At 29.3% G+C, this 27,252-nt stretch overlaps 1 long non-coding RNA gene across 1 annotated transcript in view; it reads left to right on the plus strand.

Moving 5' to 3' along the window:
• LOC129959494 (uncharacterized) overlaps nucleotides 1-3,616 on the plus strand; it is a 37,561-nt gene extending 33,945 nt beyond the window's left edge. The window contains exon 8 of the long non-coding RNA XR_008783447.1: nucleotides 3,414-3,616. This is a non-coding gene — a long non-coding RNA (uncharacterized LOC129959494). The remainder of the gene's footprint in view (nucleotides 1-3,413) is intronic.
• Nucleotides 3,617-27,252: the final 23,636 nt, after the last annotated feature.

Here is a 27,252-nt window from a genome sequence, read left to right on the forward strand (position 1 = left end):
TTAATCTCTTACAAATATTTAACCCATTATGCATATTTATTATCAAAAATATCTGACAGCTGAAATTTCTTTTGGAAGCCTGTATGGTGAAAATCTGATTTTGAGATCTGTTTCCTTCCATTTTAACTAAGAAGAATTTCCTCTTATCTCTTGACATAGTGTGTTGTGAATCAATTAAATTGCAATATAAAGTTACTGAATAATTCTCACATAATCGTATACAACCAAATTGCTTTACTACAGATACTACCACCATTGCCATACTGAGCTCTCAACTTATCTTATGATCTTCCCTTTCTAATCTGTGAATTTCGTTTTTGTTTCTGCATTTTAAAACAAAAGATACTGTTTGAGCACTTCAAAATACAGGCTTTAACTTTGAATGTATAACTTTCTCTTCTTATTTAATCTATTTGTTTCTCACATTCATATAATGCTTGTATTCAAGAGTTTAAAAACTTTGCTAAACATATTATGTATCTGAAATTTGTTGATAGAATTTTCTGTATTGAATAATGTAGAATTTTTAAATCCATTTTTATGTTCCATTTTCATAATTTTATATTTCTGTTACACAAAAAAAATTGCTCACATTAATTTCATTTCCATGAGTGCACAGTAAGAAAATTTCATTTTCTTCCATTTCCACTGAAATAAAAAATCTAAAGGTGATTCGAGAGTGAAAAATCTTCCAGTAGTAAGATTTTTGAAATAATGTTATGCATGTTGTAGTTTTTGGTCACCATTTACCTTCTGGCAATGGTAATAGTAAAATAAATTAATTCTATTATTTGCTTTCTGAAATATTTTCATGTTTTGCCATTATTTTGTTCTTTCTTTGTTGTTTGCAAAAATAGCTATTGTTTCTAATTTTATTATTGTTGTAATTTTATCATTGACCTTGACTGAAAATGTTCTAACAGGAAACTCTATTTTCCTCTTTTCTTATAATGTAATTAAATGAATGGCTTTCTTATTTTTGAAAATGAAAGCTCTCTATTGTTACCATTTAAATTTTAAGAAGTATGAAGCAAAAATATCAATGTATTATACAGTAATAATATTTAAAGTGTTTCCTTTATGCTCTTATTTCTTCATTTTTAAAAAAATAAGCCTCCTGACATTAATAGAAAATGTGCTACTGAAGTTGCTTTGTTAGACTGGTTGGAAATTTTTTTTTTTCAAAATGATAGTTGTTCAAATGTGAATTTTTTTTAAAAAAAAAACTTTTTTACGTTTCTTCAATATTTTTCTATTCAGTTATCCATTAAAAGTGTAATTGAATTCACTCATTAAAAGACATTGATTTTAGGTTGTTACCTTATTTATACTAATTTGAATCCCTGGGAAGCATGCTAAATCTCATTCAATAGTTAAATTTAGAATTTTCTGAAATTTTAAATGCACCACTGATTATTTAAATGCAGTATATTTTATATTCTGCAAAAACATTCTCTTCTTATTTAGTCAACTTGTGATTAACTTTGTCTTTTCAAGTAATGTTCATATTTAATGTCAGTAAAATTTAAGTATATTATTATAAGACTCAACTTTATTTATTGAATTTAGTATATGAATATTATTAACTTTTATTCTATTGGTTTATGAAGTTAATTGTTATTGTCTTTATTCAAAGCATTTTATGCTATAATTTTCTGAAAATAAACGTAGGAAAACAAATAATTAATATAATAAGTAATTAATGTAATAAGTATATTATTAATAATTTATAAGGTAACATTTCTTGTTACATAATAGTTAATATGATTTCAGCAAATTCACAATATGCCAGACTGTAGCTATTTGTATAATTAATAGGTATGAATGAACCATGAGATATATTTAAAAATGAAGTAATTAATTCTAGATTGAATTTTATTATTGACATTAATGCATACATTTATTAAATCAAACTCTAATGGGCTGACCTAGATTTCAGATTGTAAAGCATTATAGCAAAATTTTCGTGACATTTTAAGAAATAATTTTATTCAACAAATGTCCATTCATTCATTAGATTCATTTTTATGTTACATTTCATAAATTATTTTATATTTTTAACCTTGCTGATTGTGGTATTTTACTAAGAATTTTGAAATCATGCATAGCATTAGGCATTAACAAGAAACTTTTATGTGTGTTTAAAACATTTCGGCAGGGTCTTGACTGCAAAATTTGTTTCTCCCTATCAGTTTACTTATATAATTATTAAATTATACCATACAAACTATCATACCTAATTCGATGCTACATCAACTTTTGCACTAAAAACCATTTTCACATTTTTCTGAAACAATAGATTTAACACGCATATATAACTCTGTATAACATATAAACAACTTCCAAATTTTATACCTTTCCAAATTTTTATATATTAAATAATAATTTATTGTGTTGCTAATAGTTAAAAAACATTACTCTTATGGAATGGCTTTTACCAATTTCGTGTTCTAAAATCACACTTTAAATATTTATTGACTGGAGACTTAGAATATACTATTGCTGCTTAGTTTGTTTGCTTCAGCATCCATTTTCAGGGGATGCTTCTGTTAAAAAGCCATTGCTGATGTTTTAAAAATCCTATTAAAGTCCTTTAATTTCACAAGTTGATTTTTTAAAAATATTGCTTAATTTTAAACCTTGTAGCCTTCTTCTTAATCTTAAACCTTCTTCTCTGTTTTAAGGCAATAAATATTTTGCAGAATTGTCCTTATAAGGATGTAAAGAAAGATTATAAGCCTTCTTTTGCCATTTTCCTGAGAGACTTGGTTTCTTATTATTTATTTATTTATGGAAGTTGAAAATTGTTTTCTCTTTGGCAAATTCTTCATGTGGAAAAAATTTTATGAGATTAGATCAAAGGAATGAATAAATTGAAGAAGTGTTGGAATGTGGCATTTTAACTGTTAATTTGTTATTGGGGGTGGGGCTGTAAACTGGAGTGTTATTATTATGAAGCATTCATGGCTTTGTTGCTTCTGCTACAGAAATTGCAAAGTATATGCATAAGCTATGTATATTTGAACTAAATGAGACCTACCTTGAGTAGGCTGTTCACCATACTATTTGCTTTCTCTGTCAGATATGTCTTAAATACATCTAGAAAGCAATTTTAATATTCTAGAACTGTTTGAATGTAGAAGGATGATTTTCATTATGCTTCTTGTTTTTATTCTTGCATTTTAGTATGCATTCTATAACTCATAACTAATTTTTGAAATTCATATTACATTATTGAAAGTCTTCTTAACACACACACACAAAAATATAGTATGAGTCAGAGTTTCATTCCATTGTGCCGAGAAATGTCACAGTGTTCTTTATTTAATAGCTGCTGAGGTGGCTTTTCATATTTCTCAGTATAATTTTGACCTTCATGAAGCTAAATATATTATAAAATGTTTCTCTTTTAGATTGTGCTTTTGAATATGACTCTGGGAATTTTCAATATATTCTTAATATTGGAACAGAGGTAAGTAATAAATGAAATTTTGCCTGAAAGATTAGATGGTATCTTGCATTAAATGTACTATTTCTCTATATTTTGTTAAACCAAAAGAATGTATACACATTCTTGCTGTATTAATTTTTAAATATCTTTCTTCTTTCTTTCATATTTAATAGGCTGCACATAAATTATTTCTTTTATACTCACTTTGAATGAAATTAGTGAATTATATTTTAAAATCTATCAAAATAGTTATTTTCAGAAATTACTAATATTTTTTTGTTTCTTATTTGGTACATACTTAATTTTTTTTGTAGTTTAATAATAATAGTGTCTATTAAATATATTTTGATGAAGTTCAAATTAAAATATAGCACATTTAATGGAATCCCTTTATGATGATTAAAAAAGTTCTGGTATATATTTTATGATGAGAGATTGTGTGCAAATTAAACTTTTTTTGTTTATATTCTTTCAAAGTAAATAAATACCTTGTTGTAAACTCCATTATAGAGATGCAAATGAGGATTGCCAGCCTACATAGAAGCTTTCAATGTAGCTTTCATTAATTATATTCTTCTTCCATGTTCTTTTAAAGCCTAAATATGTCTTATAAATAATAGGCAATATGTTTTGGAATACTGTGTATGGTATTTTATAATTTTGTGTGTATTTGCATTAAGCATTCAAGATAAGAAAATTAAGAAATTAAAGGTCAGATTTGAATTTGTTGAGATCAGTGCATTTTTGTTAATTATCTGTCATATGCATTTATTAAAATGATTGTTAGAATTGAAATTATTTCTCTTTCTCTCTCTCTCATATATATTCCTTATATGATAAATATTTTTACATTAATAAGTTCTTCTAGGGTGTGATTTAATATTTCTAAATAGCATGCTTGGAACTCTAAGCAAATAATCTAAATATTTAATAATGTAGAGTTTTTGTGATTCTTGTTCGTAGTATTGATTTCAAGCAAATATCTTATTGAATCCAGGTTGTTTTTTAAAATACTGTATTTTAAATGTTTCATGTTTATCTCATATTCAGACTTGGCAGATATTATTGTCATTTTTAAGTTGAAGAGATATGTCATTTATTAAACCTTAATTATCTTTCATAAAAAGTAGCTAAGCATTGAGAAAATTGGTTTCATAATTTATTGCTCTATTTGTTTCAGTATTATTTTTCTTTAGTAAGAAACTCGTGCATGCTTGAATATTTGTAAATGAGGTCTGGCTTCTTGATATTTTACAGAATTCCTTGTTTTCAGTATTCATCATATTATTTACTTTTTCAGTCATTCGAATTTGGTGGGCTCAACATGTAATGTTTTATCACTAGTATGTATGAAGAATTGTTTACATAGTTTCATTTTTCCCTTCTCAAAATATGAAATTTTGCAGTTATGTATCTGATTATTAATGTGTGATTATTTTGACGAATTATAAATCAGACAGAATAATAAAAATATATATAAGTATTTTTTTTTTTAATTTCAAAATGTTTATGCATGTTAAGACATTTTTATTACAAGAATAATTACTTATTTAGAAATGAAGATACTTTATAAAATTGTTCATCTCCCATTGCTGATCCAAGATAGAAAAAAATATGAGACAGTATTAACTGTAGGGCAATTTTTATATTTCTGATCTAATGTCATTGTGAAAAAATAATCAAAAATTAAATTGTTGTTAGAAGGTGCATATATAAATTGCAGTTCCAGTGTGATTGATATTATTGTTCCATATTGTCGACCATTTCCTTATTTTTAGCATTACAAAGCTCAGTAAAAAAATAATGTATTGGAGATTAGTTTCTTTCATAAAACATGTCTGAGGTTAAAAAAAATTATTTACAGTGTGTTAGATATAAATAGTATCATTGCATTACTCTTTCTATAATGGAGTAAAAGTTAGTTTTTATTGAAAAATTTTCCTGACATCAAGAATTTTTGTTTTTAAAAATCAACATAATGATAAATTTGATAGCACTTTTGATAAATACTTAGAAGAAAATTCATTTCATATCAGTGATAAATAATAAATTACTAATTTAATATTGTTAACATATTGGCTTAATAAATCTGTGACCAAATTTTAAAATTAGTAATGCAAAATAACATTGTTAACATGTAAAACATTTCTCAACGATGAATCAAGACGAAATTTTTCATGTATCTATTGCTTCTGTTTTTTAATTTTACCGTTTGCACTCCTATATCAAGTGTAATTTACCACAATCTGAAAAATACGTTATTTTCATATTTTTGTTAAGTAATGATTATTACAAAAGTTATTTAATAGCAAAAACTCTTACATTATTTTTTTGGAATCATAACAAACCTATAACGATATTTTTTTAATGTACAAAACACTTCACACATGCATAATTATGCACCTCATTACTTTTCATCATGCAAAAGGTTGATTCTGACAACATTCTGTGCATCAAAATTTTAATTTCACATTAAAAACTAGCCATGTACTATTGATGTCTGATATTAATGTTTTATCATTATTATTATTTTTAAGTATTAACGGGATGCTATTTGTGATGCATTCTTAATCATTGTGATCATATTTAAATTGCAGGATCCATTATTTCGATGAATGTTAGCATTGAAGTTACTTAAATATTAAATCTGTTTTCATTATAAGAGTTAAGTACATGTCATTTTATTAATGCATCAAAATTTGGACCAAATAAAGAAACATGTTGTACTTCGGGATAGTTTTTTTATTTATTTATTAGCTCAGCTTTAAAGTTTTGCCGTTCAAACTATATTAAACTTAGTCATGTAAGAAATGCATTATAATTGTTCAAGGGCATATTAAAGTGTGGGTTTTTATTTATTTATTTACTTCTTTGTTAGCATATCCCAGCACAATACTAAGTACATTTCTGCTAAGGAAAGATATTAAAATAAACACTTTAGAAAGAAAAATTTGGAGGAAATATTTATTTTACAACTTCATTAATAACTGAATATCATTATTATTATTATCTGAATTTTTATCATTTTTGACAATCTAAACAATACATTACTTTACTTTTCCTAAACAAAATTATTTAAGAATATATATATATATATATATATATATATATATATATATATATATATATATATATATATATATATATATACCTGCATTAAATAAAGTGGATGAACTTATGTGTTTTATAACAAAATTCTATATTTCTTACGAACACTGTTGTATCTAGGGGGGATATCCTGAGGAACAATGTGTTACTTCTTCCAAAGTATTCAAGAGAGTCTTCAAAAAGTTGTATTGAACAAAAAGTAGTATTGAAATACTTTTTGGGGTCCACTGCATTTCACCTTTATAAAAGTCATAATTCTAAGATAAAATTCACATCTTTATATTGAACATGAGTAGTAGCATTAGATATATAATAAACAGGATGATGCTGACTAAATATTTACTTTTCAGACTGTAGTTTCTTAATGTTCTTATTGATAGCAATAAAACATGTAATTACAACACTAGGCTTCCTGAACTGCTGTGCTATTTAGAACAACTACAGTATGTCATTCTGATATATTTCTTACTCTTTACTATTTTTTTATTTTCCTATTTGCTTTTTTTCTTTTATAGCCATTTATGCTTTCAACTCACCAAAACTTATAGATTTTAAAGTTGTTTTTCACATACATATTTATTCATGAATATGATGAGCAAATAAGCCCATCACTGAAGGAGACTTGTATTACATAATGTAAACAAAACTTACATATTTGTAAATGAATGATAATTTCATAATTCCTGACTTACTATTTAATTTTTTTATTTTGTATTATTGATGTGTGTGGCATTTCTCAATAAATAGTCATACATAATTAGTGTGAATTCTTTTATTAATTTTGTGTAACATTATGACTTTTAAAAATATCTTTCAATGGTTTTACTATCAGAATACAGACTGGTAGATTTATTCCAGCATATTTTACTTCTTAATTATAAGCAGTATTTTTTAAGAGATTTGGTGAATGCCTTTCGTGACTTGAGCCATTAAAAAATTATTTAGCTCATCACACTTTTAGACAAAGGATCCTTGCCTCCTCTGAAAAATCATAAGATATGTTCAAAAAATTTGACTTGGACAACTTTTTTATTTTTATTTTAAATAATATTTTATTGTCAGCCTGATTATATTGTTTTTTCACTAAGCTATATTCACTAAGTCTTATGAATATATTAGGAAAATTAGTGAAAAAATTAATTTCACTTCCCTCTGAAACTAATTTATATTTCAATTTATAAAGTATTCAGTATTCCTTTCTAGAAAGATATATGTTGAAATATTTATTCTGATAGTTGAAGGATTTCTTATTTTCTTCTTCAGCATAACTCTACATCAGTATAGGTTACTTATTATTCGATTTTAAACTGGAGTATATAGTATAATGTAAATTCATACTGATGCTGAATAATATTTATATAAATGAAAATACCCCATTTATTTGCGATGTTCCATGTCAGTACATAATAACGGATTGTATTTTTTCCCCCTGGAAATAAATTTTAAAGGAAAGAATTTTATTTAATTTTTGTAAAGGAAATTAATTTTTGTTAATTATTTTAATAACAATTTTGCAATACTAACAGATTAATATACATAAATGTAATTAGAATCTGGCTCATTTTTTATTTCGTATGCATGTATGTTTCATTATTTTATTTTTAATTAGTAACATAAATGTATGGGAAATTTTGTAGACTGTATGTCTTATGCAGTAATTTTATATGTATGTGTTTAATATAAGATGAACAGTGCTTTTCTGTAAAGTCTTAGAGAAAATACGGCCATGAAAAAAAAAAAAAAAAGCCACAAATCAGTTTATTTTAAATTCAAAGAATTAAAGAGGAATCTTTGATGTAGTTTTTACATATTATTGTCAGCTAACCATGACTATTGGAGAGAAATACTATGAAGCTTTACCAAAAAGAATATCAAAGCAAAAAAAAAAAAAAAAAATGAAATAAGTACACAATTTTTAACATCTCAGAAAAGAATATTCCCTGTTATGAAATTAACCTGGAGTTAAACTAAAGAATGGCTGAGTCAGCAGTTTAAGAAAAAGTTACAGCTCTTATATCCCAAGAAGTTTGGGAAACTTGTGCAATTATTAGAATTAAAGTGTTTTTCAATGTTAAATTTAAATGGATAGAAAATAATTAATTTTTAAAAATGCACATGTATGTATGTATGTATGTATGTACGTACATCCATTTAGACGCAATCTTTAACCTCCACCCTGCTACCATTGCCTGTGGTAGGCATAAAAGAAACAAAGCTTTATGAAATGTTTGGTGCATTGAGATGCTTTTAAGTTTTAAAATAATTATTGAAATATAAAATAAATTTAAATTTGCTATTTAATACAACATAAGACCAAATGTCTTCATTAGAATTATTAACTTTTCAGAAAATAGAAATATTTTTTCAGCATTTTTTTTTTATACGTTTTGGGTCTTTTTTGTAACTAATTACAATAAATAATTGTAGAGAAGAAAAGATAACGAAATTTGTTTTAGAGAAGATTGATTTCAGGTCTGTAAAGGTTAAAAGCAACTAAGAGAAGTTAGTAATGAAAGAATGATGAATTAAATGCTAAGGAAGCTTTTCTTAAAATAAATTAAATAACAGAAGAAAAGCAACTTTTCTTAGCATCAAGAATTAAATTTTTTTTTAAAAGAATGAACAATTGCATTTATTTTGAGAGGTCTACATTACAAAACTTTTCTTTTCATCTTTGAAAATTGCATGGTCGGAGTTCTATACCTGTAAAATAAAATATTTTTTATCTAAGTAATTTTTCTGCCTTTTTTTTCATCTCGCAAGGAGGTGGGACTACTCATGTCTTTTTGCTTCAAAGGGCTTGAATATTCCTGGAGAATCATGTCTTCGTTTGTTATTTCCATTTCACATTGGGGGCATGAACTTCGTTACTGAGACCAATTTTGTCAAATACCTGGAGCGTGTCTATATCTGCAAATTGTGATAAAAAAATTTCCCACAATCAGCAATGCTCTCAAATCAGGTATTGTTTTATAGTATTGTCAGGAATTTTGTCCTTTTTAATGGATTCAGAATAATGAATGGATTGTGTCAAGAACTTCGGCTATCTTGGTTGAATTTTGATACAAATAGAATTTTATCCTTCTATTGGGAATTACTAGAAATTCGTTTTAAGTGAATATTTCCAATTATTTTGTTCCGATAAAGAAACTGAACACGAAAGCCCGTTAGTAAACTAAAAGAGATCCTGGGGCATTCCAAAAAACCCCAGTACATTTCATTGGGAAAAAAAAAAAAAAAAAAGAATGAATGGAAGCTAATAATTTAGTTTTCCTTGAGTTGTAAAATTAAAAAAAAACTAAAACAGGAATATCTTTATTTTAGCAGTTCTGCTACTGCTGAAAAAAAAATTCTGGTAAAACATTTTTTTTTAAATGTGCTTGTATTTTTAAAGAATTAATTTTTTTCTCATGATAATCCTTTATTTCGCTGTGCTTTGAAATAAATATTATTTTCACTGTAAATGCCTTCATTTTAAAATACTAGTGAATACTAATTTATATGAAATCAATTTTAAAATTTAAGAACTAATCTAAATTTATTATTAACATAACATCCAATTCAAAGCATAAGCAACTAATGCATAAATTTAAGTGTTATCTCTTACTGGCTGACAAATTTATCAAGACCAGAGAGACATTTATCACTCCGTTTTAAAATACAGTAAATGATAAGGAAATTGCATTTTTGATCACTAAATTTGTTTAAATATATTAATTGAATATTAAAGATCTCTATGGCGAGAAATATTTACTCAAAAATTTTTCTTGTGCTACAAATGAAAAAAAAGTCATCATCTGAAAAAGGTATGAATTTAAAAATATTTTTAGAAATTCTAAGTACATTTTAGTAGAGTTTTCTTAAAATATAAAACACATTTAAATATACATGAAAATAATTTTACGTGAAATAAATGACTAGAATTCATCAAAATAAACTTTAGTTAAATTTTAATTAGCTATGCGACCTTAGGCAGCTGAATAGTTAAAAAACGCCACAGGCGAGCAATAATTTTGCTGATTCCGTAGAAACGAACTTTTTCCTTCAATAACTTAATTTCTTCAACTGAATGTCAGTAAATATTCGGAAAAAAATTACTGACTTCACATATAAAATTTCATTTTAAAATATCCTTCCAAATTTTGACAGCATGGAAAAAGGGGCAGGGCTGCTCCTCTTGCCTCTTATCGATTTCTGAAGGCATCTTGAAGCTCATTCATTGGTCTCCATTTCTACCTCAACCTTTACACCGTTTCCCCCTTTCTAGTTGAGGAAGAGAGCTGAGCTTTCCCTTCTCTCTGCATTCTACCGACGAGTTATCTTCAGCCACGACAGATGGCGGTGCAAGCACAATTTTGCCTCTAATCTTGTCACTGATTGATCTCCTCTCCAAGATGGCGATATTGCTGCTGTTTCCAATTCGGGACTCTTATTATTACGTCTCGAACTAAAAGGAGAGACAGTTGTGAGAAAATGAATATAATTTAATTAGAATTTTTAATAACATATTCGATATCTAAGAAAAAAATAGACTAGTAAGAGAGACGTAGGATAAGTTGTACAAAAAAATACTTAATCTTCCTGGTTGCCAAATAAATAATTTTGTAAAAAATACAAATTCTATGAATTATAAAATATTAGGATGATTTTAATACTTTATTAAGTACAATTTATCGAATATGAAAACCCTTTGGCTAATTATACTCGATTTGAAGGTTGTGATACACTTGAAGTATCAGAAAGTCATACATTTCTTTGGATTTATCTTTTAATTTTTTTCTATACTAATTGCCTTAATTTATCTCCATATCATGCAGGCATACATACCTTGAATAGGTATAAAATAATAATAGGAAATAAATGAATTATTGCTAAAATCTACAGGCACTTAACATTAAATGTGCTCCAAATGAAAGCAAAAAATCAAATAACCGTGTACTCGAAGATTTAATCAGTATAACTGGCCCTTTATGTTTTATTACATCCACTTAGTTATTAGAATATTTATGAATACGGAACCTCCATTTCCATAATAGTGTGTGCTAATTTGACACAGTGGACAGTTTAAAATCATAATAGATAAATAAAAACAAATACATTTTTACAAAGTTAATAAAATTTTTAAAAAACCATCCACCTCAAAAAAATCATTAACAAGTTAAAAATATGTTGAAACGTGAAACTAAGTTGTCCAGAAAAGAGGTGCCTCATAATGTGCATTTCCTAGATTCGCAAAATACTTAAATCCACCACTGCAATGTGCACAACTAAGTGACACATCAGGCGAAGAGAAAAAGCAGAAAGAAAAAAAAAATGATTTTCTTATCCCTACCTCCTTATTCACATAAAAGGTTTGCTTTAACTGTCTCGCTTTTTCATCCAACTCATTTTGGTTTCATTTTTGTTTTCATATTGCCTTGAAAGATAGGTAAAATTGTATCATAAAAAGAAATAACATTGTAAAAACCCTTTCTTTGGCGAGGGGTTTCTTTTGTGTGGCGGTAGAGACAGTGATCACACCTTTTTAGTCCCAAAATTTTTATTCACAGGTTCATAAGGGACACAGCACAGATTACGACATAAAATTATGAAAATATTACAAGAAACAACATCACGATCTAGCAGAGCGACCTTCCTCTGCTGCCTCTCAGCCAGTTCTCTCTCTCTCCTTCTTTCTCCTCCCCCACTTCCGCTAGGCAAGCGGGGTTACTCTCAGGGGTGAGAAGGGTTGCCAAAATTGGCATGTCTTACACGCCCCACCTAAGCATAAAATTAGCCCACAGAGGCTGATTTTATTACATTCATGAATAATATATAAATATACAAAAACACTATAACCTACTTACAAAATCAAAAACAAATAAATTCAAAAGGATAAAAACTAATATAACATGTATACTGGTTTCACACATATGCAAATATCAAAAATACAGACATAACTTTTTTTTTTTTTTTTTTTGTACAAGTGATGAATTATTTCAGTCGTGATAGAGCGTCCGCACCTCGATGCTGTACACCAGGTCTATGTGTGATGGAATGATTCCACCTTTGTAGAGCTAGAGCCCAACGGGTTAGCTTTGGACTTTTAGGAGTGGTTTGGTTCAGATATTTAAGAGGATTGTGATCAGATATGATCTCCACCTTAGCACCATAAATCCACTTATCGAATTTATTCAGACCATATAGCACTGCCCAAGCTTCTTTCTCAATGCTTGCCCAGTTCTTTTGTGCAGCGTTGAATTTTTGGCTGGCAAAGGCTATTGGTTTGTAAGACCCGTCAGCATCTTGCTGAGTTAAACAGCATCCTACACCATGATCAGACGCATCACAGTGTATCTGGAATGGCAAGTTGGCATCAAGGGTAGCAAGACTAGTTACCTCACAGAGTAATTCTTTCAGTTTCTCAAACGAGTTTTGTTCTTCTTCCCCCCAACCTACCTTGTTTGGCTTATTCTTCTTGGTTAATTCCGTGAGTGGAGTGGATATTTCCGCAAATTTTGGTATATATGTGCGGTAAAATCCCATTAATCCTAATACGGACCTGACCTCTTTTTTAGTGGTAGGTCTAGCTAATTTCTGTATTGCTAGAATTTTGTCTTTATCCGGACCATGTCTACCTCCACCTATAATATGGCCTAAATACTTTATTTGTTTGGTGGCGAAAGTACATTTATCCAGCCGTACAGAAAATCCTAATTCATCTAATTCTGTCAGTATAAGTTTTAAATGAAACAGATGCTCTTTAAAAGATTTAGAATAAATGACTACATCATCCATGTACGCCTGCGCATACTCTGAATGAGATTTCAATGCACGGTTCATTTCACGTTGAAAAGTACCAGATGCTCCCGCAAGACCGAAAGGCATGGTCTTCCACTGGTACACAGCATTATGCGTAGCAAACGCCGTCAACCGTTTACTTTCCTCGTCCATTTTTATTTGCCAATATCCCTTTAAAAGATCTAAGCTACTTAACCAATGGCCTGACCCTGAAGTGAATATCAGTTCTTGCAAATCTTTCATGGGAAAGACTGGAACTTTGGTGAGTGCATTTAATGCTCTAAAATCAATGCACATTCTCATTGAAGAATCCTTTTTAGCAACGCAAACAATCGGATGAGCAATTTCGGATACCGAAGGTTCTATCAAGTCTAATTCTAAAAGTTCTTGAACTTGACGTTCAACTTCCTTTCTGTATGCTATAGGAACACTATAACAATGAAGCTTTTCCTGTACTGTATTGGGCAATGGTTCAATTTTATGAGTGCCAACCGCAGCTGGTTGCACGGGTTTAGTAAAGATGCGTTTAAATTTTACGATTAAATTTTTAAGAGTTTCTAATTGAGAATTGTCTAAATGTTTAATTTCAAGATTATCAAGAATTTCGAAAAATTTAGATTCTTTGGTAGCGGTTGGTAAAGTTTCAACATGCCCGAATTCTTTTTCTTCCTCAAAAATGACATTTATAGAGTTAGAACTAGCTATGTAATGTTTTAACTTATTTTGATGAATGTGCTTGGTAGAACCATCCGACATTTTAACTGAAAAAGAATGGGGATTACGTTTCTCAACGATAGTTGCAGGACCTTGCCATCTGGCAAATAATTTATTAGTCGAATCAGGTATTAATACTATCACCTGATCTCCAACTTTGTACACTCGGTTAGACGATCTTAAATTGTGATAATACGCCGCATTTTCCTGTTGTACTGCTGAAACAAGCTTAGCCTGCTCTGCAGCCTTCTCTAGTTTTGATTTTAAATTTTCCAGGTATTTGGAAACGGTAGTACTATTTTTAGGATAGACAAAGGACCTTGTGGTGGTCTACCATAGAGTAACTGAAATGGCGACACACCTGTAGTTGAATGAGGTATTTCTCTGTACGCCCACAGCACATAAGGAATTTGTAAATGCCATCCCCTACCTTCTTCCCTGACTACATTATGCAACATGTTTTTTAAAGTTCTATTAAACCTCTCCACCAACCCATTTGATTGTGGATATCCAGGGGTAGAGAATCTTGGACTGCTCCCTATTCGTTTTTCAAACTCTTTAGTCAGTTCGGCCGTGAAATTGGTCCCGTTATCAGACGCGATAACATTAGGAATACCTGTCCTTGAAAATATACTTAACAAAGCTTCACATGTTGCCTTAGCATTCAGACTAGTCAACGGTATGGCTTCGCCCCACCTAGTATGTTGATCAACCAGACATAATATGTATTTATGTCCTTTCGCACTAGGAGGATCAATTGGACCTATCAGGTCTACATTCACTACCTGAAATGGTAATTCAGGCCTCACGACAGGCGTAATTGGCGTTCTGTCACAGTCTGAGTGAGTTTTAACAGTCTGAGTGAGTTGACACTCTTTACATGAGTCGCAAAATTTTTTGACATCCGTCCGCATACCTTCCCAGAAGAAAGAGTACTTGATTCGTTCTAGAGTCTTTTTAGAACCCATATGACAACTAAACACTGAGGTATGAGCAAGTCTGAGTACCTCACCGCGTCTACACTTTGGAATTACCAGTTGCCCAATACTCTCCCCGAGTATTTTGTCTCTGTGAAACAGATAACCGTCTACCTCATAGTAGTTACTTTTGCCTTCTTTAGCATGCTTCCAAGCCATTGCTAATTCGACACACTGTTCCTGCTCAGAGCGAAAAGTATCAGCGACCATGCTTCCCTTAACCGTCTCAGTGGTTACTTCCTCATCCTTATTATTAACCGTTCCCACTTCATTCCCACATGAAGTAATTTGACTTTGAGTTTTCTCAAAGATAATGCTATCCTGTGCTTTCTCCTGCAGATCACCCCTCAATTTCTGAGAGTTCTGAGCCAGTGAATTTCCTTCACTCCGGGCCCCTCCCAACATGTTTAGAATATCCGGTGGAAGCAACACATCCTCCACCAAAACATCTGCTAAAGCACATAAAACTTGCTGATACACCACATTAACTTGGCCACCAGTAGCAAGACTTAATGGAACGTACACTAAAGGACATTTAACCGCCGGACCAAAAATACCCTTCAAATATATTGTAGAAGCACCTTCGACTGAAACTTCAGGAACTAAGTCCCTTTTGACAACTGTAATTTCCGTGCCAGAATCCACTAATGCTTCGGCTAGTTTCCCAGCTACACTGACAGATACCTTTGCCAATTTACAAAGTTTGTCTTCAATAGCATGCCTAGGAATTACACTACCGAGTAAATCCACCCTAGCAGCTACTGTTTCCCCTTTTGATTCTGCTTCTGCACCCTCAGCGGAAACCTTGTTTACCTTAATCTTTTTATAGTCTGCTCCCTTAATTTTCGGACAATCTCGTCTAAAATGTTTATCGGAGCCACAAGTGTAACAAGTTAGCTTTCTAACTTCTGTGATTTTTGATTTTTCAGAATTTTTCTTAGGGCAAAAATTACTATTAACGGTCTTCTTCTCATTGAACTGTTGTTTTCCCCAATTACCCTGAAAACCTCTTTCATCATAATCATTTCTTTTGGCTCTCACTGACCCGTCATAGGATTTACCCTTGGATGCATAGAATACATCACAACGTTTACCCATTTCCTTTGGCTTAAACCAACTTTCCCCCTGTAGCACACCTATATGGGTTGCCGTTTCGGAATCCAATGTTTGGAACATTTTATCTGCTACAATGAGTTGATTCACAGTCTCAAAATCACTAGCACCCCTTGATTTGCAATAATACACCCACATGGATGTTAACCGAGATGCAAATTGAGAAAATGTTTCATCGTTGTTACGTTTAGCTTTGCGAAAATTTTCTAAACACAATTTCGGTGAAGGTTCGTACTCCTGTAATACTAATTTCTTCAAAGATTCATAATTTTTTAATTCGCCTTCTTCTATATTAACTAACAAATTAGACACTTTGTCTCCTAATAAACAAAGCAACACTTTTGGTTTAAATTCATCACTAACATTTTCATTTACAAATGCCTTTCCTAAGCTTGAAAAGAAATAGTCCCATCCGTCTGACTTACTAGGAATTTTAACTGTTAAGAGCCTAACCATCCTAACTATTTCATCGAATGATTTTGCACGCACGACTTGATCACTATTTTGAACCAAATTTTGATTGATCCTGGATAATTCCACTTCTAGCCGAAGTTTTTCGAGTGCGAACTTTTCCTTTTCCCTCTGTACTTGTAACTCAAATTCCCTCTCTTGTTTTAGTTTATTTTCATTTTCAAGTTTTTGTTCCTGTTCTAACCTTCCAGCTACGATAACTTCTAAATATTCTTTTGCCTCTTCCTCGTTATAATGTTTACTAGCTAAAATTAATTCTTTCAGAATTACTTTAGACATGGTTTCGTCTGGCGACTCACCTAAATCTTCTGCTAGACAGATTAGGTCTGCCTTTTTACTTTTATTTAAGAAAGACATTTTTCAAGCTAAACCTAATGCCAAATTGCCTTACAATAATTCAAATCGAAATTAGATACTAACTAAAAAAAATGAACTAAAATAAAATAAAAAAATCTTACAGTGAAATTTCTGGAAGATATGTTCTATAGATACTGTTATTAAGAGTTTAGATTTTAAATACTTGAAGAAATTATATGTTTGCAAATAGAAATAACAATATACATAATTTACATACATAAATATATATATCAAAACTAAAAAAAATACCCCTAAACTATGTATAAACAGGCTTAACAAAATTTCATTTACTTTATTTTTAACAAAATAAAAAGGTTTCCATCACACAATTTATCTTTAATACCAACTTAAGTATTTTTATACCTAAAGAGAGCAATTTATTACTTCTAACCGGAAATGATAGATCCTTAAAATAAAATATTACACTCTTAATCTCATAGAGAACAAGTACAAAGATTAAACGTATCACCGGAAACAAAATAGCACTATTCTGATGTTTTCAAAATCACCTCGTACAAACATCTGCAAAGCAATAAACATATCAAGGGAAACAGAGTGCATCCGTTTCTCCCCTACACGAAATGAAATTAAAAAAAAATGCATCCGCGCCAGCTCAGGGCAGACAGAAACCAGATGTTGTTTGGGCGGGGTGGTCTTCTGACCCGCACAACAAAATGTCGCACTGGCCGTCAGCTCAAGACAAGAAGAATCCAAATTTGTCTGGCTTTGCTTTAGTTTTCATTAAAATACATGCATATTACAAATACACAAAATATTTCCAAACCATCAGTATACTATGAAAATTTATATTTCAATACAACGTTTAATTATTTTTTAGCATTAAAAAATCATGCATATTACAAATACACAAAATATTTCCAAACTATCAGTATACTATGAAAATTTATATTTCAATGCAACGTTTAATTATTTTTTAGCATTAAAAAATCGAAGCAATAGGGTCTTCTTCAGCACTTGAGATATAATTGCACAAAGGTTTACAGTACTCACGGTTTGTTGTCATTGGAGGTAATAAAATTATTTCCCACACGGATGAACCCAAATAGAACCATTCAGTAGGCTTGATCTTTTTCTGGAGCCAGGTTCTGAACTCTTGAGCACTGAATCTCCTGAGCACCAAAACTTGAAAACTCAAGAACTCCGCACTGGTGACGATGACCAAGATGAGAAAGAACTCCATTGCAGACCAAGATTTCCACTGGTTACGACGACCAGGAATTCCATTGATTACGGTGGGTATTGAGGGTCACTGTACCGGTCACCTATTCTGTGATTTGTCTCTGCTCACATCCCATGTAGCTGCCACCAATGTAAAAACCCTTTCTTTGGCGAGGGGTTTCTTTTGTATGAGCGGTAGAGACAGTGATCACACCTTTTTAGTCCCAAAATTTTTATTCACAGGTTCATAAGGGACACAGCACAGATTACGACATAAAATTATGAAAATATTACAAGAAACAACATCACGATCTAGCAGAGCGACCTTCCTCTGCTGCCTCTCAGTCAGTTTTCTCTCTCTCCTTCTTTCTCCTCCCCCACTTCCGCTAGGCAAGCGGGGTTACTCTCAGGGGTGAGAAGGGTTGCCAAAATTGGCATGTCTTACAAACATTTTAAGTAAATTTTACAAAGCAGAAGAAAATGAAAAAAAAAAAAAATACTTTATACCCAAACTGAAAAATACAAATTAGAATGGATGCCAAAAATTGCAAAATGATAATGTCTTTGCTTTAATGACATATACAAAATATATAAACACATACTACCGACAAACATATACTAATTACACAAACACAAAGGGATCACACATATTAATTATTAAAATTTTTAAATAAATAAAAGAAACCTTTAAAAAAATTATTCTGATTTCCTTGATTTGAAACAAACAACAGAATTGAATGGAAGGTACATAGAAATACAGGGTGAGCACAAATGATGCACCCGATTTTAAAAAATCATATTTTTGAAACTACTGCACATATTATAATAAGTGATACATGAATTTGAAGAGAAATATTCCAAGTTTTTTTTTTAAAATTTTATTTTCAGTTATAAATGTTCGATGTGTGACTCTTTTGTTGCAGGGTATACGTCCAATCTGTAATCCAGTTCGTTCCAAACATTTTGTAGCATCCCTCTGTCAATGGATCTAAATGCTGCACAAATGCGTTCTTTAAATTCTGACAGTGTTTTCGGCATTGGTAGTGCATAAACAATGTCTTTGACATAATCCCACAAAATAAAATTCAGAATTTAAAGAACGCGTTTGTGCAGCATTCAGAACCATTGACAGAGGGATGCTACAAAATGTTTGGAACGAACTGGATTGCAGATTGGATGTATACCCTGTAACAAGAGAGTCACACATCGAATATTTATAACTGAAAAAAAAACTTGGTATATTTCTCTTTAAATTCATGTATAACTTATTTTAATATGTGCAGTAGTTTCGAAAATAAGATTTTTTAAAATCGGATCTATCATTTGTGCTCATCCTGTATAATATGCAAATATATATATATATATATATATATATATATATATATATATATATATATATATATATATGAAATTACAGAAACTATCTTTGTAAAGAGAGTAAAGGGAATCTTCTGTGTTTGAGGAGTTGGGAATCAGATTGTTCATGATATTAAAAATAATAATATACAAAAAAAATTTAGTATTCCTAACATCAAAACAATTTTGTTTGCAAATAAAGAAAATGCAAAAATTAATTCAAAGACAGGAAAAATAGTCTGATTGTTCTCAGACCACTCTAAAGCCAAATTAACGCAAATCAAGATGAACTATATATATCTTTATAGAGAGAAAAATTAATATTCCATTAAAATACAGGTGAACATAAGTCTAAATAAAAATTTAATACAACCAGTAAAAAGAAAAAAAAATACAAAGGACATTGTTTGATGCAAACACACATTAGATTTCCAATTACATTGAAGTGATATATACACAAAAGTTTTTGTTGTGTTTAATGCAAAATAATAAGTGCTTCTTTTTTCTCTTCGAAAATTTGGCTAAGAAGATATTTAAAAAGGAAAAGTAAGAGAAAAATCAGAATAGTCATTCTATTTGGAGAACGTTTCAGGCAAGCAAAACGTAACATAATGTTTACTTTCAATTAAAAATTTAAAATAAATTTTCTGGGAAATCAATAAAAAAACTTGCGATTGCAGGTTAGTTTCCATCTGATAATGATTCATATTGATTTTATTGGTAGAGTTTTTAAATCACACAGATTGCATTGAAATGGAACTATAAAATGAATAATAAATATTATCACAAAAAAATCCAACGGAAAGAAAATTTTCACTTTTCAGAGAATAAAAATCCGAGCAAAAAGAAGACAGATTTAGATAAGAGATACAATTATGTTTCAGATAAAGAATTTCAGATGGTTGGAATAAAATTTAACAAAAACGCATATATCAGATTAATTATTCAAAAGGAAAAATCTCCCAAATATCTAGAAAACTAAAGAAAAAAAAACTTTTATAATGTAATAAAAATTTGTTCCAAAAGAATAAAACACATTATATTGTTCACGAAATAAATATGTAAAAATATTGTTTACAATATTACAACAATTAAAGCACTTTTGAATGTATATAAAAAATTACACAACATAATTTAGTGACAGGTTAAAAAGCATATAGATATCCAATGTCAATTCGAAAATCATATTACTCTTAATTTAGATAAACCATATATAAGTCACAAACAAAGAAATATCATTAAAAAAAGTAAACTTAATTTAAAATTAAAAAAATAATATGTCTAGCCATCTAATGTACAGTAAATGCCACTGTTTCTCAAAAAGGCATATTATATTTAAAATTATGCTGAAGTGTAATTTGCACAAAATTTTCTTGTTGGATCTGATAAAGCAATCTGCAGAATCATAAATTTTGAAAATCTGAGTTTAATTTCACAAAAAATATAATTAAGGCACACAGAAAATTCTGAATGTATTGTGTTGTAAATTATTCATTTTTGCTCCAAAATGTGGTTCAGTGGAATATTAAAAATATATAGAATTATAAAAATAGAAGAAATTTTTTTAGATGAGATATGATTCATGCAAAAATATTGAAGAAAGCTTAATGTCAATTAAAAATTTCAATTTAGATTGAAAAATATGGCAAAAATACTTTTCCAGAATATCGTGTATTTGACAGAGAATAAAATTAATTTTATTTTCAAAGATATATTGCATTAAAAAGAATAACTTAAAAGGAAACTATGCACTAAGCAATAATTCCTACCGTAAATAAGTCACTGAAAACGAAATTACCCCATTTTGCAGAAAAATGTAAGAGAACTTGAAACATATATGACAGACTGAATTGAAAACTGAAGAAAATTATTTATGATATTTAGTATGAAATAAAATGTATCAAACAGTTAAGTGCATTACTCAGTAATAGAAATCTTTCAAGGTGGAAAAAAGAACTTTATAAAGTTATGAGAATATTCTGCGCTGGAAGAAAACCAATGCAATTGTCCATGCTGTGTGATGCAAAATGAAATAAAAAAAAAAGGTCAATTAAAGTAAACTCATTTAATGATACCCATATGATTTCTTTAGCATGCTATGCATTTCTTTAAATATAAAAATATATTTAATTTTCATTATTCATGAAATATATGACGTACCAGAAGCTTTAAATACTATACACTTGAGAAATCATTTTAATTTCCATACACATGTATATTATTTTAATTAAGATATGAATTTATATAAAATTAATAATATAAATATATAAAATAGGCCATATAATTTTATAAAATATATATTCATATTTATATAAAAATAATCCATACCATCTATGGGAAAATGTTTAACTGATTCTGCCTTAATAGTTTTTCATGGAAATTTCAACAGTTTAATATAACTTAAAACTTTTAGTGATTTCGTAGCTTACAATACACTGCATATAGAAAATTTAAGTATAGTCATTATGGCCTGTCTAAATTAGAAAATATATGGATATAGTTTTTTTTCCATCGGAAAAATTTCCACATAAAATTTCAGATATAATAGTTAGCTGTGAAGTGTATTTATAACCAAATTAACTTAATTATTTTTTGCTGCATTTCATTTTTTATCATTCCATTTTTATCATGTTAAAAAAATCTTTGATCTCTTCCGTTAAAAATATCATTAGATCTCACATACGTTTTCCAGTTATCATTTTCCGTTTATTTTTAAATGTGAAAAAGTAATTTTTCCATAGCATGTGAATGCTGGATCTTTAGGTATGAGATTTGGTATATTTTTGTTTCTGTATTAAATTCGTTAAGTGGTGTGTGTTGATGTGTGTATGAATTTCTTCTATGGTAACCAGAAATTATAAAACTATGAAAGTATTTAATTATCCTTGTGATTAAAAAAAGTGTAATTTCTTTATTCTAAGTTTAGAATATTTTAGCTACTGAATACGTCAGTCATTTATACTTTATTCATTAGCCGAAATGTGCACTCTTCTATAAGCTGGGTGATTCAATTTCTATAATAAACATTGTAGCTATCTGTGGCTGTAATAGTAAAATTCAATGTATTTTTTAGCATAGAATTTTATTATTTGAAGCATTCTTTTCCACAGTTAATTGAGATCAAATTTTTTTCTCATGCATGTTACTATGAGCAAATGGTAGGTTTCAGTTTAAATTTATCATTGGCCTACAATTTTTATTGGATATTGATGAATGATTCAGATGGCTTCTATGGCTTGAATGTTTTTTGTCGTATTTAATGTTGTATTTTTAAAAAATAGAAGTATTTGCTAATTTTAGCTTCAGAATATTTGCAATAATTAATTTTATTCCTGTATGTGTTATAATTACCAATATTCCGTTTTGTTAACTTTGCTTTATAACAAGCAAAACTCAACGATTTTCCTTATCATTATCTATCACAATTTAGATCAAATAATGATGAATTTCCTGTACGCTGAGTAGCTAATATTCATAAGGAGCAAAGTTATTCCTTCAGTACATTTTCATGAAAATGAATTAAAGTTATTAGTGTTTAGTAGCTACCAACGACTTAATGCAATATTATCAATAATTTTATCCACATTTTCTTTAAGCATTCCCATTTAATTCAAAATCAACGCATTTTTTGTTTGTTTGTTTAACCAATGATTGATTGTAAGTTTATAACTCTGTACGCAAAGGCGATTGGATGTAAATGTCCATATGGGGAAAAGTCTCATATCATTCCAGACGCTGTGATCAAGGACAACTGATGTGTCCAAATGAAGACGTCATTAAAGGGATACCATATGAGTGAAGTATTAGTATCTGCTTTCACCACTCAGATTTTTGTTTTAAAAAGAAAGCATTTTAAGGATGTGTGCAATGGTGATGGATTCTTCCGCACGATTCATAAACGTCCAATAAATCATTCGTAGCTCATAGAAAAGAGGGTCTAGGAAGTGAATAGTCTAGGATTGCTAAAAACATATTAGCTGTTGGCAAGAGTGTTTGGAGAGAAAATGTATTGGTATTTTAGCTAAATTTTGGTACTTAAACATAAGGGAAAATCTTCTATCTCTTTTTGTGTGTATGTGCTGGTGCTGTACAAAACAGGCCGTTTAACTTACAATTACTCCAAGCCAAACTAGGACTTCAAAGAAATGATACTAATACTGTCAAAATTTTTAAACTAAAAATTATATGAAACATAGTTAAATGAATTTTCAATAGTAAATTTATTGTAATTATGAAAACAAATAAAATGAATTAATTTATAATTTTCGTTAACCATAAATAATGGTAAAAAAAAATAATAATGCAGAATCCAAATTCAGACAGATAAGAAGATTTTAAAAATTTAATGAATTAGTATTTTGTATTTAAGTCCTTGTTTTTTTATAATCATTTTAAGACATTTAGGCATAGATTGTACCAATATTTCACAAAAATTAGGTTCAATATTTTCCCTTTCCTGTAACAATACTCTTTTTAATTGATCTTTACTGGAAATGACGTGTCTTAATGACGTTTTACTTAAGGTATTCCGATACATTTTTAATGGGATTTATATCGGGGCTTTGGGATGGAGTGTTGATTATGTGAGGACAATTATATAGAATCCAGGAACGCACTTGATAAGATTTATGTTTCGGATCGTTATCCTGATAAAATTGCCGGTTGCTACCAAGGGAAAATTTCTGCATACATTGCAGTACATTTTTCTTCAAAATGCCGAGGTATACATTTTTATCCATTCTCCTTTCAATAAAATGTAGGGTTCCTGGGACAGCAGCTGAAAACGAACCCCAGACCATTGCTGATCCTCCACCATTCTTCACAGTTGCTTTCAAATTTTTTTGTGCACAATTCCTCGTTCGATTTTCTCCAGGCATTAGGCTTGCCATGAGATCCAAAAATGTCAAATTCGCTCTAATGTGTAGATAAGATATTTTTCTAATAAGAAAAAAAATCTTGCTTTCATGCTCCTTGCGAATTTAAGTCCTTGTTTTATGAATTGAAGTCTTAGGTCTGATTTCGCTTAGTTATGAAAGGCGTTTTTCTGGTGTTTCTTCCATAGAGATCCGCCTTATGAAGCACATTTCTTATTGTTAATGGTCTGACTTTTTTTCCCGATTCCTTTTCGGCGGTAATAGTAATAATGAATCTTTGAATAACTTCTGTGGATAATTTCTGATATTTCTGGATAGCCTTTTCATCTTCAGCATGCTCATTAACCAATTTTTTTAACAGTGTTCGTTTGGCCCTTTTACCTTGACATTTTAATTAAATTAATATTTACTACCACAGTAAATGAAAATAACATAACTGGGAAATTCCCCTGAATAATTACAACGTTGATCATAAAATTGGCAATAATTTTTGCCAAGGGTCGCAATTATTTGATAATTAATTGTGAGATGACCGAGTTTGGCTTACGTGCACATTTCGACAAACTTTAATTTTATGTCTAAATTATTAATAATAATTTATGATTTGCACTATTTGTTTTTGTTTTTAGATGTGCAATAAATTCACTGCCGAAAAAAAAACTTTTCGCGTTTTTTCTAATTTATTTTAGTTAAAATATTTTGGCAGTACAAGTTTTTTTTTTTTCTATGGTGCCCAGTTTGGCTTGTATCGAATGCATATCTACCAAATTTCTCAAATATATATTTTGGGAAGTAAAAATGTGCTTTTCAGAGCGATTTTTTAAATTTTTAATTAGAATTATAATTAATCAAAAATTAAGAGAAATGTTGGCATTTTTTCGCGATAACTTTCTAAAATTTTATAACAGAAAAAAGCTTTTACAGCATCATAAAATTAAAAAAGTATATCTTATTGATGATACAAAATATTTTACCATATAATTTTTCTTTATATAAATTTAATGAATTTTTTTAAATATTTTATATAATATTAAATACTAAATAATCTTTATTTATGATTGCTTTTACATGTACTATAAATTGGTTGTATGACTTTTCCGTACGAGATATTTCCGTACCGATCATAAAACTGTCAATCAATGGCCTTGTCCACAAGCCGGTTGAGTTACTGATAAGAATCAGTTCCACAAGAGATTACAGCATTTTAAACGTTATCTGAAAGTGTCAGATTTCGAGAAATTTAAGATGATGTTTAACGCAATTTTGAATACTTAATGACAAGTTCTTTAACCCTTTAAAGGGCCATTTTTTTCTAATCATATTATCTTAAAATATTTTAGGCTTGAAATTAGAATAAGAAAAGGGATTCATTTAGCTTATTAGATAAATTTAATTTGATTAATTAATTAATTTGGTTAATAAATAATTAAGTAACAAATCAAGACACATCATTTTGTCTGAGATAAAGAACTAAAGCATCTAAGTTTCTGACTTACTAAAAAAATTTGTCAGAACTTATGCCAATCTACATAATTTCATACAAAGATTGATAAATTTGGTGGGAAGCATACTTCCCACGGCCTTAGAAAGGGTTAATACAATTTCATGCGTTTTAATACAGTCTGAATACTTTTCCTGTTGTCTTTTATGAAAGATGAATTGCTTTTTCCATAAATTTATTCAAAAATGTATGATAAAAATTTAGGACGATTGGACTATTCTTCTAATATAAATAAAGTATCCACTTCGAAACAATAACCATTTCTTCTATATTTTAGAAAGTAATTTACTTTACATAAATATAACAATTTGCATCAAACTAAATGAGTTTGGTTTCATCAGTTTTTGCTTTATTTCTTCTTGATTCGTTTATTTGATTCAATAAGTTCGAACACAGAAATATACGTTATTTAAATGTAGACACTTAAATAATATTTCTTAAGTTTGCAGTGCATTTAAATGAGGTTAGCGGTATTGGAATGATTTGTAAAGAGGGAATGGTTACAAAAGCAATTCTTGAAATGTCATAAATAGTAAGAAAATATCCACGTACGGATGTTAAGTGTCCATGAGTTGGCGTGTTATATCAGTTTCAAAAATTCAATTTCCAGAGTAGAAGTGCTATTACAAATTTAAATTTGTCTGGCTATCATCATAGGTTTAATTTCACGAATCTGACATTTTTTTTTAATATGTAATCTGATAAGGATAAATTATTTGTCCGTTATATGACTTTTCACTTTGTATATGAAATACTGCAAGTACAGAGTGCATAAAAAGAGAGCTTAATGACGCCGAAATATATTAATATTTCACTAACTGATCATTTGCTGCTGTGAAAATCTATGAGATATTAGCTGAATTCAAATTTACATTTCTTCTGGATGCACTCACTATAAAACAAGAATCGAAATCTACTGCTAAAAAATAAAACAGAATAAAAATTTTGATTTACACATTAATATATGCAGTCTATATTATTCAGGAATTTAAATTTTTTTTAAAGATCGTTCTTATATATAAGATGAGTTATTAAAACTCGTGATGAATGAAGCTTTTGTAATGCACTTTTCAACAATGTTGATCTACACTTTTACTATAAGTTTTCACTCATAATCTATGCTTTTTTCCCACAAGGCTTATAAAACAAGAGACCTAATGAATTTACACTGAATTTAATCACTCGCTTTCCATATTTCAAACCATGTGAGTATTTACAATTTCTGAAGAATTCAGGACTGAATTAACCCTTTCAGGGGCCGTGACGCAATGCAAATCTCTAGGCCCTCTTTTCCCTACAAATTTTTAAAACATAGTATTTTTTATTGATTTTAAGTTACTTATTATTCAGCAGTTTTAAGTAGCAAATTTT

This window comes from Argiope bruennichi, chromosome X1, assembly GCF_947563725.1.
Source record: "Argiope bruennichi chromosome X1, qqArgBrue1.1, whole genome shotgun sequence".
Classification (NCBI taxonomy): Eukaryota; Metazoa; Arthropoda; class Arachnida; order Araneae; family Araneidae; genus Argiope; species Argiope bruennichi.